This window comes from Pongo pygmaeus, chromosome 3 (genome assembly GCF_028885625.2).
Source record: "Pongo pygmaeus isolate AG05252 chromosome 3, NHGRI_mPonPyg2-v2.0_pri, whole genome shotgun sequence".
Classification (NCBI taxonomy): Eukaryota; Metazoa; Chordata; class Mammalia; order Primates; family Hominidae; genus Pongo; species Pongo pygmaeus.
This window is the reverse complement of record NC_072376.2, coordinates 109,088,033-109,104,251: the sequence shown is the minus strand read 5'-3', so window position 1 is coordinate 109,104,251 and position 16,219 is coordinate 109,088,033. Positions and strand designations below refer to the sequence as shown.

Below are 16,219 nucleotides of genomic sequence, written 5' to 3'. Positions count from 1 at the left end.
ATAAGCAAGTAAGAGGGAAAACCAGAATCAACCCTAATAGAAGAATGCCCTTCCGGGACACCAAGAATGCTGAGTCCCTGAATAGGGTCGCAGGTTAAATATAGGGCAGACTGAAATTTACAAGCCATTATTAAAAAGCATTTGAACTTCAGATTCCATTTTAATCAGACTGATAATATGTGATTTTTCCCTCTTCCTCCCAAGATCCTATTAAAAATAGTAGTACACAATAATGAAAACAATGAAGTTAAAAAATGAACAGGGCTGATGTTCCCACAGTCTTAAAATGCTAAATCCTCACTTATCATGGCAAAAGTCAGTAGGTAATATTCACAGTTAATGAATTTATATTCACTATTATAATTATCTAATGTAGTGATGTGAAAGTAACCAACAGAATAAAAGACGCAGAAATTTTTATTTTGAAGTATTAGGGGTGGGACAGGGAGCAGTGGAGAAATGTAACGTTTGCTTTTCCTTATAAGGCCTTGTGTACCACTGGATTTATAAGCTCTGTGTGTGTGTGTGTGTGTGTGTGCAAGCATGTGTCTATGTGTGTGTTTCATAAAACATAACACTACTAAGGAAAAAACAGTATTGTATGTACTGAGAATTCAACACATTCCTAAATATGCTATTTACATTAAAACAGGAATTTCTAATCACACATTTAAACTTCCATCAGCTGCCTTAAAATTTAATAGTCAATATCTTTCTTGTAAATATCAATTATGTAAAAATATTTATAAAGTTCCTGAAATGTTAAATTATAATATGCTATTTTAATTTTAATTGCATATTAAGGGTTCATATATAATCCTGATAAACTTTTTGGCTCAGATATGCTTTCAATTGTTTGAAAATATGGTATAGTTTTGTGAATATGCATCATTGATGCTTTTTGGCAGTCTAGTTTAAATTAGTATGGAGATTTATAAAATCTCAATATTTTGGCATCATTTTCAGTAGCAGATCAACAAAAGTCTTTTCAACACCTATTAAAAAATGAGGTAATATGTTGCTCACTGTTCTTTAAGCATGCTAAGGAATAGGGGTTCTCATTCAAATCCTCTCTATATTAACCTGTCATTCCCTGTGGATTCACAGAAAACCTCCACCAACTGTGAGCCTGAAAAGTAATGCCTACTATTAGAAGAGCTCAAGGCCCACAAACATCCCTTATATGACAACATTCCTTTATTAGAATGCTGTGATTTCTTCTGTTAACTTCATCAAAATATCTATTCATTTTAAATACACAATTCAGTGATTTTCAGTACATTCACAGAGTGGTGTAAACAATACCAAAATCTAATTTTAGACACTTCCAACACCCAAAAAACAAACATTGTCCCCATGTATATTCACTCCTAAGTCCCACATGTTGCCCCACATCATCACCAATCTACTTTCTCTCTCTATGGATTTATGGTCAGTTCTTTATGAATAACTTGAGATTAGACATTTTCAGTCAACTCAAAGTTTGAAACCTGTTGTTCAGTTGAAGTATTAAAATAAAATAATTTCTCATGTCTTAATTTTGCTTAGTATTTATTCAAAAAGCAGTCTAGAATCCATGAATACTTTCCAGTGTCATTACTCAGTTGTTTGACTTTGGCTGTTTTTACCATATTTATTTTAATATATCATTGATCAAAATTATCTGGATGACTGGCAAATCAACATTATAGTTGTATAAATTAACAAGATGCAATGCTTAGTTTAATAGCATAGTCTGTAAAACACTGACTCCTTGTCGAATTTTCCTTACCTTGGAAAATCAGATTCAGGTTTAGAACTCTGTTTGTAATTAGCTAAAATCGTTTTTTTTTTTTTTTTAACATAAATTCATTCATTTGTATGTGTATGTGTATTTATTTATATGGGTTGTAAGTATATTGATAAGTTTTCCCTGAACTGAAGCGTTAGCCTAATTGTGACCAAACTCTTATAAAGAGTGATGTCAATTCCCAGCGTAGTAGTAACAATTTCTGCAATTACTAGCTAAAATTGTTATTTTATAATTTATCCAAATCCAATGAGAATAGTTCAGATATGGATACATTGGATTAAGACCAAAACACTATCATTTTATAGATCAACATAAAACAATATAGAAATCTTTCTTTTAAAAATTATGAATTGCCTGGGCAATGGCTTTGGCAAAATAAGCCCATTAGCCTACTATCATCTTTCACTGCACCGAGGGAGTAAGAGAAATGTTGGTCATTCTCAAAGCTGAAATCTTGTCAGCATCACTGTAGATTTATGAGGCAGTGTTCTAATCCTTCATTATTATCTGTCTTGTTGTTCTCCATTACTGCGTCCTCAAGGAGGCTGTTTTGTCGTGTACTCCTCATGTCATGCTCAGCTGAAGTATAACTGACTGGAAGACCACCTACACTTATGGTGCACTCATACACAAATGAGTGGATGCTAGAAAAGTTGTACATCCATTAAGCAGAGAATTAGTTTTGATGTTATTCATTTATCTATCAAATACACTCAGACGTATGAGTTCTCTGAAGGCTTGTTTACTAAGAAATGGTGCTTTACTCTTAGAAAGGGGAAATGAAAGATATTGCTGCCGTCAATGAGTTTAAAAGCTTTTATGCAGAAGTCTGAAAAATGAGAACTTACCTCATTTTTCCATTGTCTGTTTTGTGGCATTTTCAAAGTGAATTCTTTCAGCAGGCTATTTTCATGCTATGATCAGAAAGAAAATACACCCTTACTTTGTGTTGCCTAATTCCGTCTCTAAAGAGAAATGTATAGAAATTTAAGTCATTAGTGACTTAGATATTTCCAACTGCAGATAGTCTTTTAAAAAAATAATAAAATATGATGAACAGATAATTTAAAATGTCGGTTTTCATTTGTTAGTAAAAATGTTCTAAATTTGATGTGATATGGCATATTTGGGAAGTGAGGAAGGGCAAGTCAGTGGAAATAGTCATCAGGAGCATGATCAGGTTTGTGAAGGAGAAGTACAGGATGTTGAATAAAAATATAGTAGGGACATGCATGCTGATATGAGGAGTCTTGGAAGCTCTTTGGGGAAGTGGCAGATAAGTCTAACTCTAAAGATTAAGATGTAGCAACGAAAAGAGAAGAAGATGAATGTTCAGACTTCAGAAATCAGAGAGTGAATACTTGGAGACAGACGATCTACCAAATAACAGTCAATATTTTTGACATAACCTTCAAAATGAACTCATAATATTTTAATATCTTTTAACATTGTTGTCATTAGAAACTTGACAATTATTAGTGAAACTAAAAGTGAAAAAAATATGTTCAAAGCACTTATATACAGTTAGGAATGAATATGCATAGTTAATTGTCCAATGGCACACATTATATTAGTTACTTTAACATAATACCTACTCTATTAAGAATTTATTAATACTCTAACATAGACACAGAGAGTTATATTAAAATAGTGTCATGCATCACTTAATGATAAAGACACATTCTGAGAATTGTAGCATGAGGCATTTGTCATCCTGTGAACATAACAGAGTGTACTCACACAAACATAGATGGTATAGCCTAATATACACCTAGGCTACAGCTAAGCCTTGTGGTATAGCCTTTTGCTCCTAGGCCACAAACCTATACAGCATGTTACTATGCTGAATACTGGAGGCAATTGAACACATGGCAAGTATTTGTGTATCTAAGCATATCTGACCATAGAAAGGGTACAGTAAAAATACAGTATTATAATCTTATAGGATCACAGTTGCATATGCAGTCCATTGTTGATGGAAATGTTCTGTGGTGCATGACTGTTTATGTCTCATTCAGGGTACTCTGCATTAACATTGCATACTTCATAATCATGTAATAATTTCAAGATGCTTGAATCCATCATAAAATAGCCAGTTTTTCTAAGTATCCTATTTGCGTTTATGAATAGAATTAAGAATAGTTATTGAATATCCTGACTGAAATTTTATCTTCATAATAAAATACATTTATTCTGTGCAGTGTTTACATGTTAGATAGACTTAAAATGAAGTCAGAAAGTAAAAGGTACATTCCCAATTCTACTACCTTGTTAATTTTGAGTGATGAGTTTTTTTCTAGACTTTCACAGAAATATGTTTTGCCCTTCTAAGGTATATCACATAAACAATTGGAAAGCCTGCTTTTTCAATTCAACTTAAATAAACACTAGGCTAAATTGTTTAAAATTTCACTGGAAACATTCAACATTCTTAAAGAAAATAATTTTCAACCCAGAATTTCATATCCAGCCAAACTAAGCTTCAGAAGTGAAGGAGAAATAAAATACTTTACAGACAAGCAAATGCTGAGAGATTTTGTCACCACCAGGCCTGCCCTACAAGAGCTCCTGAAGGAAGCACTAAGCATGGAAAGGAACAACTGGTACCAGCCACTGCAAAAACATGCCAAATTGTAAAGACCATCAACGCTAGGAAGAAACTGCATCAACTAAGGAGCAAAATAACCAGCTAACATCATAATGACAGGAACAAATTCACACATAACAATACTAACCTTAAATGTAAATGGGCTAAATGCTCCAATTAAAAGACACAGACTGGCAAATTGGATAAAGAGTCAAGACCCATCAGTGTGCTGTATTCAGGAAACCCATCTCACGTGCAGAGACACACATAGGCTCAAAATAAAGGGATGGAGGAAGATCTACCAAGCAAATGGAAAACAAAAAAAGGCAGGGGTTGCAATCCTAGTCTCAGATAAAACAGACTTTAAACCAACAAAGATCAAGAGAGACAAAGAAAGCCATTACATAATGGTAAAGGGATCAATTCAACAAGAAGAACTAACTATCCTAAATATATATGCAACCAATACAGGAGCACCCAGATTCATAAAGCAAGTCCTTAGTGACCTACAAAGAGACTTAGACTCCCACACAATAATAATGGGAGACTTTAACACCCCACTGTCAACATTAGACAGATCAACGAGGTAGAAAGTTAACAAGGATATCCAGGAATTGAACTCAGCTCTGCACCAAGCAGACCTAATAGACATCTACAGAACTCTCCACCCCAAATCAACAGAATATACATTCTTTTCAGCACTACACCACACCTATTCCAAAATTGACCACATAGTTGGAAGTAAGGCACTCCTCAACAAATGTAAAAGAACAGAAATTATTACAAACTGTCTCTCAGACCATAGTGCAATCAAACTAGAACTCAGGATTAAGAAACTCACTCAAAACCACTCAACTACATGGAAACTGAACAACCTGCTCCTGAATGACTACTGGGTACATAACGAAATGAAGGCAGAAATAAAGATGTTCTTTGAAACCAACGAGAACAAAGACACAACATACCAGAATCTCTGGGACACATTCAAAGCAGTATGCAGAGAGACATTTATAGCACTAAATGCCCACAGAAGAAAGCAGGAAAGATCTAAAATTGACACCCTAACATCACAATTAAAAGAACTAGGGAAGCAGGAGCAAACACATTCAAAAGCTAGCAGAAGGCAAGAAATAACTAAGATCAGAGCAGAACTGAAGGAAATAGAGACACAAAAAACCCTTCAAAAAATCAGTGAATCCAGGAGCTGGTTTTTTGAAAAGATCAACAAAATTGATAGGCCACTAGCAAGACTAATAAAGAAGAAAAGAGAGAAGAATCAAATAGATGCAATAAAAAATGACAAAGGGGATATCACCACCGATCCCACAGAAATGCAAACTGCCATCAGGGAATACTATAAACACCTCTATGCAAATAAACTAGAAAATCTAGAAAAAATGGATAAATTCCTCAACACATACACTCTCCCAAGACTAAACCAGGAAGAAGTTGAATCTCTGAATAGACCAATAACAGGCTCTGAAATTGAGGCAATAATTAATAGCTTACGAACTAAAAAAAGTCCAGGACCAGATGGATTCACAGCCGAATTCTACCAGAGGTACAAGGAGGAGATGATACCATCCCTTCTGAAAGTACTCCAATCAATAGAAAAAGAGGGACTCCTCGCTAACTGATTTTATGAGGCCTGCATCATCCTGATACCAAAGCCTGGCAGAGACACAACAAAAAAAGAGAATTTTAGACCAATATCCTTGATGAACACTGATGCAAAAATCCTCAATAAAATACTGGCAAAACAAATCCAGCAGCACATCAAAAAGCTTATCCACCATGATCAAGTGGGCTTCATCCCTGGGATGCAAGGCTGGTTCTACATACGAAAATCAATAAATGTAATCCAGCATATAAACAGAACCAAAGACAAAAACCACATAATTATCTCAATAGATGCAGAAAAGGCCTTTGACAAAATTAAACAGCCCTTCATGCTAAAAACTCTCAATGAATTAGGTATTAATGGAATGTATCTCAAAATAATAAGTGCTATCTATGACAAACCCACAGCCAATATCATACTGAATGGACAAAAACTGGAAGCATTCCCTTTGAAAACTGGCACAAGACAGGGATGCCTTCTCTCACCACTCCTATTCAACACAGTGTTGGAAGTTCTGGCCAGGGCAATCAGGCAGGAGAAGGGAATACAGGGCATTCAATTAGGAAAAGAGGAAGTCAAATTGTCCCTGTTTGCAGATGACATGATTATATATCTAGAAAACCCCATCATCTCAGCCCAAAATCTCCTTACGCTGATAAGCAACTTCAGCAAAGTCTCAGGATACAATATCAATGTGCAAAAATCACAAGCATTCTTATACACCAATAACAGACAAACAGAGAGCCAAATCATGAGTGAACTCCCATTCACAATTGCTTCAAAGAGAATAAAATACCTAGGAATCCAACTTACAAGGGATGTGAAGGACCTCTTCAAGGAGAACTACAAACCACTGCTCAAGGAAATAAAAGAGGATACAAACAAATGGAAGAACATTCCATGCTCATGGGTAGGAAGAATCAATACAGTGAAAATGGCCATACTGCCCAAGGTAATTTATAGATTCAATGCCATCCCCATCAAGCTACCAATGACTTTCTTCACAGAATTGGAAAAAACTACTTTAAAGTTCATATGGAACCAAAAAAAGAGCCCACATTGCCAAGTCAATCCTAAGCCAAAAGAACAAAGCCGGAGGCATCACGCTACCTAACTTCAAACTATACTACAAGGCTACAGTAACCAAAACAGCATGGTACTGGTACCAAAACAAAGATATAGACCAATGGAACAGAACAGAGCCCTCAGAAATAATGCCACATATCTACAACTATCTGATCTTTGACAAATCGGACAAAAAGAAGAAATGGGGAAAGGATTCCCTATTTAATAAATGGTGCTGGGAAAACTGGCTAGCCATATGTAGAAAGCTGAAACTGGATCCCTTCCTTACACCTTATACAAAAATTCATTCAAGATGGATTAAAGACTTAAATGTTAGACCTAAAACCATAAAAACCCTAGAAGAAAACCTAGGCAATACCATTCAGGACATAGGCATGGGCAAGGATTTCATGTCTAAAACACCAAAAGCAATGGCAACAAAAGCCAAAATTGACAAATGGGATCTAATTAAACTAAAGAGCTTCTGCACAGCAAAAGAAACTACCATCAGAGTGAACAGGCAACCTACAGAATGGGAGAAAATTTTTGCAACCTACTTATCTGACAAAGGGCTAATATCCAGAATCTACAATGAACTCAAACAAATTTATAAGAAAAAACCAAACAACCCCATCAAAAAGTGGGCAAAGGATATGAACAGACACTTCTTAAAAGAAGACATTTATGCAGCCAAAAAACACATGAAAAAATGCTCATCATCACTGGCCATCAGAGAAATGCAAATCAAAAACACAATGAGATACCATCTCACACCAGTTAGAATGGCAATCATTAAAAAGTCAGGAAACAACAGGTGCTGGAGAGGATGTGGAGAAATAGGAACACTTTTACACTGTTGGTGGGACTGTAAACTAGTTCAACCATTGTGGAAGTTGGTGTGGCGATTCCTCAGGGATCTAGAACTAGAAATACCATTTGACCCAGCCATCCCATTACTGGGTATATACCCAAAGGACTATAAATCATGCTGCTATAAAGACACATGCACACGTATGTTTATTGCGGCACTAGCCACAATGGCAAAGACTTGGAACCAACCCAAATGTCCACCAATGATAGACTGCATTAAGAAAATGTGGCATATATACACCATGGAATACTATGCAGCCATAAAAAATGATGAGTTCATGTCCTTTGTAGGGACATGGATGAAATTGGAAACCATCATTCTCAGCAAACTGTCACAAGGACAAAAAACCAAATACTGCATGTTCTCACTGATAGGTGGGAATTGAACAAAGAGAACACATGGACACAGGAAAGGGAAAATCACACACCTGGGCCTGTTACGGTGTGGGGGGAGGGGGGAGGGATAGCATTAGGAGATACACCTAATGCTAAATGATGAGTTAATGGGTGCAGCACACCAACATGGCACATGTATACATATGTAACAAACCTGCACGTTGTGCACATGTACCCTAAAACTTAAAGTATCATAATAATAAAAAAAGGCCAAATTATATTACCACAGACAATTATCAATATATTCACAACCTTCCTTTTTTTCTGTCTGCTTTTATTCACTAAGTTGTGCACCTAGACAGAGGCAGCCTCTGAGTTGAAATACAGTGATTTCTCAATTGACTAACCCTCTGTTTTCAAAACCTGAAGAAAGCCATTCATTCTGAGTTTCCAAGGAGTCATCCAAAGGTAAAAAGTCTTTAGTGTGGAAGACTGAATATGCTAGAGATACAATGGCCAGACCATATATTATAACAGAAAGCTGACCTCCAACCTCTGCTACAGCCAGCCCCAGTACTTGGCCAATGGATGTTATTCTCCCTGTTTTGTTTTGTTTTTTCGCACCCACCCCAATTCATAACCAACCAGAAGCCAAATACTTTCCCCCAATTAATTATATGAGATGCTCTGTTTTTAGTTAGTCTTCCTCCAGGTTCCCCATGACCTCTGGCTCTGAGAGCATACACCTGAGCCTTCTCTTTTTTCACTATTAGGTTTTCCCACTTCATTGCTTGCCTTTAAGTCTCTGCCAAATGCAAGTGATGGTGGCTGAACCCTTTTGTACAGCAACTTCTGAATATATAGCCTCTGTTTGTTCTCATTTGATTTGTCTTCATTTATTTCCTTAAGTGTTTGTTGGAAATCTTTGATGCATGAAGGAGGGACTAATCAAGGGCTATTGTCTCCAGGTCCAGCACATGGAGAGGAGACAGGGCCAGCTTGGCAGTGACATTTTGCAGTGTCCAGTAGTGTCCATCCATACAGAGCTTATAACCAGCTGTGTCAGAAATGAAAGGATCTTTCCTCAAGAAGGAGGGGAAAAGAGAGGGCCTTACTGAGTTGTATAAAAGGAGGAATGGTTTAGTCCAGAAGAGAGCCTTGTAAAAACTCAGTACAACTATTATGCACATAATATTAGGCAGCCACCTTGCCTAATTAGCTCCCTAAGTTTTCAATACATTCTTAATTTCTTCCCTTTACTTTTATTGGATATAAGTTCTTTGTCATACAGAAGGTTTTCAAGTATTTTCTTTCAGTCTGTGGCTAGTCTTTTCATGAGTGTTCTTTGCAGAGTGTTCTTTGCAGAGAAAATTTTTAAAATTTTCATGATCTAATTTAACATTCTTCTTTCATATTTTATAGTATTTGTGCCCTATTTCTTTCTCTTCTCTTTATGGTACTCCAATTTTATCCATGGTATTTCATTTGATACTGCCCCAAAAGCTTATTGGTGCTCTATTCACTTTGCAGAGTCTTTGGTTTTGTTTTGTTGTTTTCCCCCCACACTGTGTTTCATTTGGAAGTTTCTACCACGAATTCTTCAAATTCACTAATCTTTTGCTCTTTAGCTAAAACTTGAGGCAATCTCTCCACAGAGCTCTAGCAGTATTTTTTCTCCAGTATTTTGTCCTACAAATCCTATCACCTTCTCCTACACAAAAATTGAACTTTGGCTGGACGTGGTGGCTCATGCCTGTAATCCCGGCACTTTGGGAGGCTGAGGTGGGCAGATCACTTGAGGTCAGCAGTTCAAGACCAGCCTGACCAACATGGTGAAACCCCGTCACTACTAAAAATATAAAATTAGCCTGGCATGGTGGCACATGCCTGTAATCCCAGCTACTTGCAAGGCCAAAACAGGAGAATCACTTGAATCCAGGAGGTGGAGGTTGCAGCGAGCAGAGATTGCGCCACTGCACTCTAGCCTGGGCAACAAGAGCGAAACTCCATCTAAAAACAAAACAAAACAAAAACAAACAAACAAACAAACAAAAAACTGAACCTTGTCTCTTCAACATAGCCAGCCTGCCAGCCTCTGTTTGAATTGTTCCTCTCTGGCTGTGGCTCCACTCTATAATCTGAAGGAATCTGAGGGCTCAGCTGATTTGTTTCCCTTTTCTCACACATTAGCATCTTGGATTAGCTCAAATTCAGTGGCTGACAACTTATTTCATGAATTTTGTTCAGTTTTCTGGTTTTTTAAAGACAAGAGGGTAAATCAGATTTCTATTATTCCATTATGGCTGGAAGTAGAATTCCTAGGAACTCTTCTTAAAACGCACAAATATTCTGCTACTTCTCTCCTTTTTCTTGCAAACTGATTACCATTTTTCTTTGACTTTGAAATCATTTGGAGGTTTTTAGGTAGACAAAGTCAAAGTACCATAAATAAATTCTATATGTGAATTCTTACACCAAACAATGTATCAGTCATGTATTTTTAGGTTTTATTTCAATATGCTAAAATCATTATTTGTTTTATAATGATTTTAACTATTTGTGTATATTCCTATTTCATCAGTTAATTTTAAAAAAAATAAATTTGAGCAAAACTTAAAGGCATTTCTCATGTCCTTATTAGTTGCATCATGTTAGAAACTTAACCAGTTATGTTTATTATATAACTGCTAATATATCTGACAAAATTTAAAAAAATAGAAAAATGTAAAAATACTATTTTACATAACTAACTTAAAACTCTGTTCTTTTTCTGGTTACAAATGTATGTGTGACAATATAATTATTGCTTATATCTCTAATTATATATAAAGAGCTACTATGGCAGTAAATTTCCAGTGCTGAGAAAAAAAGTAGTCAGGATTAAAATAACAATTACTCTTTTGTATTTACAAGAACCTCAATATTACATCCTGGTGACAAGCTAAACTAACTTATATATTACCTAGAAACTATTTAGGTCAGGAGAGAAAACTAAATTAGCTCTTCCACAAATCACTGAGTGGGTTTATGCCGAGTTTCCTTTTAATTTGATATTCCTGGTAAATAGAAAAGAATATAAAGATGATTTTTAAGCAAAATATGAATAGAAATTTGTAGTTTTTAAATATTTTACTTCAATTCTAGGAGTAAAATTTCAGTCTATTCACACTCTGTCTGCAGGGTACATCAACATCCTCTACACTGTATTAAAATACATCTAAGGGCAAAATGGTAATTTTTTTTTTTTTTTTTTTTTTTTTTTTGTGAGACAGAGTCTTGCTCTGTCGCCCAGGCTGGAGTGCAGTGGCGCAATTTCGACTCACTGCAAGCTCCCGCTCCTGGGTTCATTCCATTCTCCTGCCTCAGCCTCCCAAGTAGCTGGGACTACAGGCACCTGCCACCACTCCCGGCTAATTTTTTGTACTTTTAGTAGAGACAGGGTTTCACCATGTTAGCCAGGATGGTCTTGATCTCTTGACCTTGTGATCCGCCTGCCTCAGCCTCCCAAGGTAATTTTTTTAAATCAAAATATCTTTAGATCTTATGCTCATGAGCACAAAAGAAAAATATTTTAAAGAAAAATAAACAATGTTATCATTCATTACTCATTGTTTATTACTTATTTTTTTTACTGATATCTATGAGTTAAATTTTGTTGATTGAAATTTCTTTATGTTTTATGGATTCACTCATTCAGTCAATATTTCTTATGGACCTATGCTGTGCCAGCTATTGTTATAGGAGCTGCAAATATAGTAGTCAAAAAAGGCAAAGAAGAAGTATCTGTACTTATGAAATTTTATTTCTAGTTGCATAAGTGGCAAGTAAACAAAATAAATAATATAATGCATTATAATATGATGTTCCATTTTACCTCCTTCCATGTGAACACACTCTTTTGGTAGCTGATGACAATTGTCAAATTACGTATAGTTACTACCCTCATAAAACTTAAATTCCTTTTGCAGATACTAAACAATTTGCGTGGGCATATGGTCAACCAGACTGTTGCTTTTCTGCCTGGGGATAAATCTGTGCCTTCCTTTCTTTATTCATTGAATTGAGCTTACTACACTGCAAATGTGGCCTTTTCTCACCAGCAACCGAGCACGTTGTCCATTATCAACTCATTCACCAGGATGTCTTTTCAATCATACTAAAATAGATTGTTGGTTGTAACTTCATTTACAATCAATCTCCATGTGCAGACTCCCATCTTGTAGTTAATCAATTATGTGACATGAATGTTTGAACTTATCCTTTTCTTTGTTTCCATAGTCTTAACATTCTCATTTCTTTTTATACCTCCCCTTTTGTGTTCAAGCTTCACTTTATATTTTCTATATATAGTTACTACAATTAGAGCGGTACAATCTGATCCTTTTATTATTTTCAGCAGATAAAAAAAGCAATATACCTATTTAGTCATAATTATGTTGTGGGGTTTTATATTGTTCTGTTCTATTTTTGGTGATATATCTTACATTTGAGTATTCTTTGTTTTTTATTAACAACACTCTTTTGTACATATCTGCTCAGTTTCTAAGAACAACTATAACAGAGATAAAATCATGAAAATTAATATATAGTCAATATATATTTAATCAGTATAGTCAACCACATATATAAATCGCATACTCATTTTCCCCTCTTGACTGTTAGCTACTATATGTCCTAAATTTTAGGAAAAATTTGATTTAAATAATTGGTCCTACTGTCAGAAGAAATAGTAGATTCATATGTCCTAGTATTTTGGGAAATCATATCATCATTCCTATAAAATGAGATTACTAAATGTACCTTAGATTTAGTGACTCAGTATGAGGTACAATTGCCATCACATATAGACTATAATAAAACATAAATTGAACAGAATAGTTTAAGCATATTTGTCTGTTTTTTGAGCTCCCATAATGTACACAATTGAAGCTTTGAGAATATTTGTCTCAAACCCCAAAATTATTTTCAAATGAGAGATTATATTTCTATATGCTCATACTGATAATAATTATTTTCTCAGTATTGTTCCTAAGTAGCACAGGTAAGGATCAAATAATTGTGGTACATAGAATAAATTACATTGTTGATGACATACTTTATCATTTATTTTTATTTTACCAGTTTTTTCTGTAAATATTAATGAATGCAAGTGATATTAGAGAAAAACATATATATTTTGTTTCAAAGAAATTTAAAGGAAGCACAGAATATATTACACAGTACATTGCTATTGCTAGTTTATGACAGGTAAATAGGTACTTAAAATTGCATAGTTTTATTATATTCAGTGACTGTAATTTTTATTCTTATGTGTCAACTTTGTTAGGTTATGTAATTAAACACTAATCTAGGTGTTGATGCAAACCACATGTATTTTCCACATGTAGTGAACATCTACAATTAATTGACTTTAAGTAAAGGAGAGTACCTTCAATAATATGGGTGGGCCTGATTAAACTGGGTAAAGCCCTTAAGAGCCAGAACAGTTTTCCTAAAAAAGAGATTTTTATCTCCAGATTGCTCAAGACAAGCACCAACTCCTAACCAAATTTCCAGCCTATCAACCTATTCTACAACTTTCACACTCACTGCCCCCTCACAATGGTGTGAGCCAATTTCTTAAAATAAATCTTTCTGTTTCTATCTGCATTGTAATGGTTCAATTTCTCTGAAAAACCCTAACTAATACTATAAATATTAGAATTGGAATCAAAAAGAAGTAACATAAGAAAAGTATTCCTTCTATTGTTTTTTGAAACAGAGTCTTGCTCTCTCACCCAGGCTGGAGAGCAGTGGCTCAATCTCAGCTCACTGCAGCCTCTACCTCCCAGGCTCAAGCAATTCTCGTGCCTCAGCCTCCCTAGTAGCTGGGATTACAGGGTCATGCCACCATTCCCAGCTAATTTTTGTATTTTTAGTAGAGACAGGGTTTTGCCACGTTGGCCAGGCTGATCTCGAACTCGTGGCCTCAAATGATCCACTCACTTCAGCCTCCCAAAGTGCCGGGATTACAGACATTAGCCACCATGCCCGGACAAGAAAAGTATTTTATTAATAAAAAGAATATAAATTATTTGGAAGACTTACAAAATAAGTTAAATAGGCTTGGAAAATTTTGTAATTATAAGGTATTTATGAGGGTCTTATATAATTCTTCATAGAAATATATTCATATTATCAAATTATTCAGGAATTCTTTTCATAGCAATATGTGAGATGAAGCTATTTATTACTAACACTCTAGAAATAAATATAGTTCACACATTTTATCCTAGTGTAGAAAAGAGAAGAGAGAATAAGACATCAGAGAAACAAATGGTCAGGCTTATGTGTTCTGATTTCCCACATAATTGTAGAATTAACCCAGAATGGGTCATTAGGAAAGGGAAAAGCCCAAAGTGCCACCATATTCTTAGTTTGCGACTATCAGAGAAAACTCTTCAGGCATGGAGGTCACACTTAATACAAGAAGGGAGAAGTAGTGGTTGCTAAACTAATGAGGGTGAAGCTCAGAAGTCAATCAGCAGGGGCTGGCTCTTCATGGCCACGCTGCAATCCTCAGCTGTCCACGTTTGGGCATTAAGAAAGCCCGACTTTGCCCTCATGAGCCTCCCTCGGCTTCATAAGTATCCAAAAGTTCCCATTCTTCCATGATAGTTTAGTAAAGTTAACAGTTTTGTTGCTAGGGCCAGAGTAGGCAAAGTATCTTCATAATAAAGTTATGACGTGCATACCTGTGCCAGAGGAAAGAGTAGAAACATCAACTATTTCATAATACAGCTGATGTGAGAAAAAAGGGAATTCAGCATAAAGACCAATGGAAAAGGAGAGTAACGTAAAATCTTTGACAAATATCTGAGAACTCAAGTACCCACAAGCACCATGTCATGCAAACCTCCTGTCGCCCATAAATAGAGATTACACTTTCAGAAAGAGCAGTTGAAGGTTAGCATTTACCTGAAAGAGACTGAGTTACCTGAAAGAGACTGAGTTACCTGGAAGATACCTTAAACCAAAAAGAAAGAAAATATATCAAATTGGTAAGTTAAAATTTATACTCCACCTTTATTCCCAATGGACTTTATGAGAAAGATGAAACCTGTTGAGAAAACAAAGAAGCTTTATTTCTTCTTCATGTCTTAAAACAAGCATAGTAAATTGGAACTCGATTAAAATGTTTGTAGTGAAATAATTCAATAGATCATTATTGAAGAACCAATTCCCTGCCATTTGACGTACTTAATTGTTTGACAAGGAAAAAGAATAATAATTAAGTTGCACAGTAGAACCCTGTAGAAATTAAAGTATGTCAACACATACTTAACATCTTATTCTACCTCCTAGAATGTTAAGTGTAAGGGTTTTTAATAAATACACTCGTGATGACCTCTGAAAAAATATATCTGTATATGTATACATGTATACATACATATACACATACATATACAGATACATACACATACGCATATACACTGATTTCCTATTTTATAAAGCATTTCCCAAATTCAGTATGACAAGAAATTTTATGAACTCATGAGAAATTCAACCTCCATAAGCCAGCTTAATGAAGATAATTCTGAGATGTGTATACTTAATCCTTCAATTGCAAAAATAAATGGTATGCTTTTAGTCAGAAGAGTATTTTAACTGGTTATTTTAGAAGGCAGTTTTAATTTCTCAACATATGAGCTATTAAAAAGTTGGTGATATAAAAATCAGTTCTCAAAATTCTATGCATTATTTTTCTATCATATTAGCAGTAAAAGATTTCATAATTTTGACTTTCACAGGAAAAGCCAATGTTTAAAAATTACTAATTTCTTGAATAGCCAACAGAATATTTCAAAATAAAATAAAAACAAAAAACATAAAATTGTATTAGAATACACACATCTATATATTATAAACTCAAATTTATAGCATTAGTTATGTAATAGTTAATTAAGAA

General features: G+C 35.0%; 1 long non-coding RNA gene across 1 annotated transcript in view; it reads right to left on the bottom strand.

Annotated features, from left to right (window-relative positions):
* Positions 1-16,219, bottom strand: part of LOC129035123 (uncharacterized) — a 382,029-nt gene that overhangs the window by 237,382 nt on the left and 128,428 nt on the right. The window contains exon 2 of the long non-coding RNA XR_008502119.1: positions 2,641-2,706. This is a non-coding gene — a long non-coding RNA (uncharacterized LOC129035123). The remainder of the gene's footprint in view (positions 1-2,640; positions 2,707-16,219) is intronic.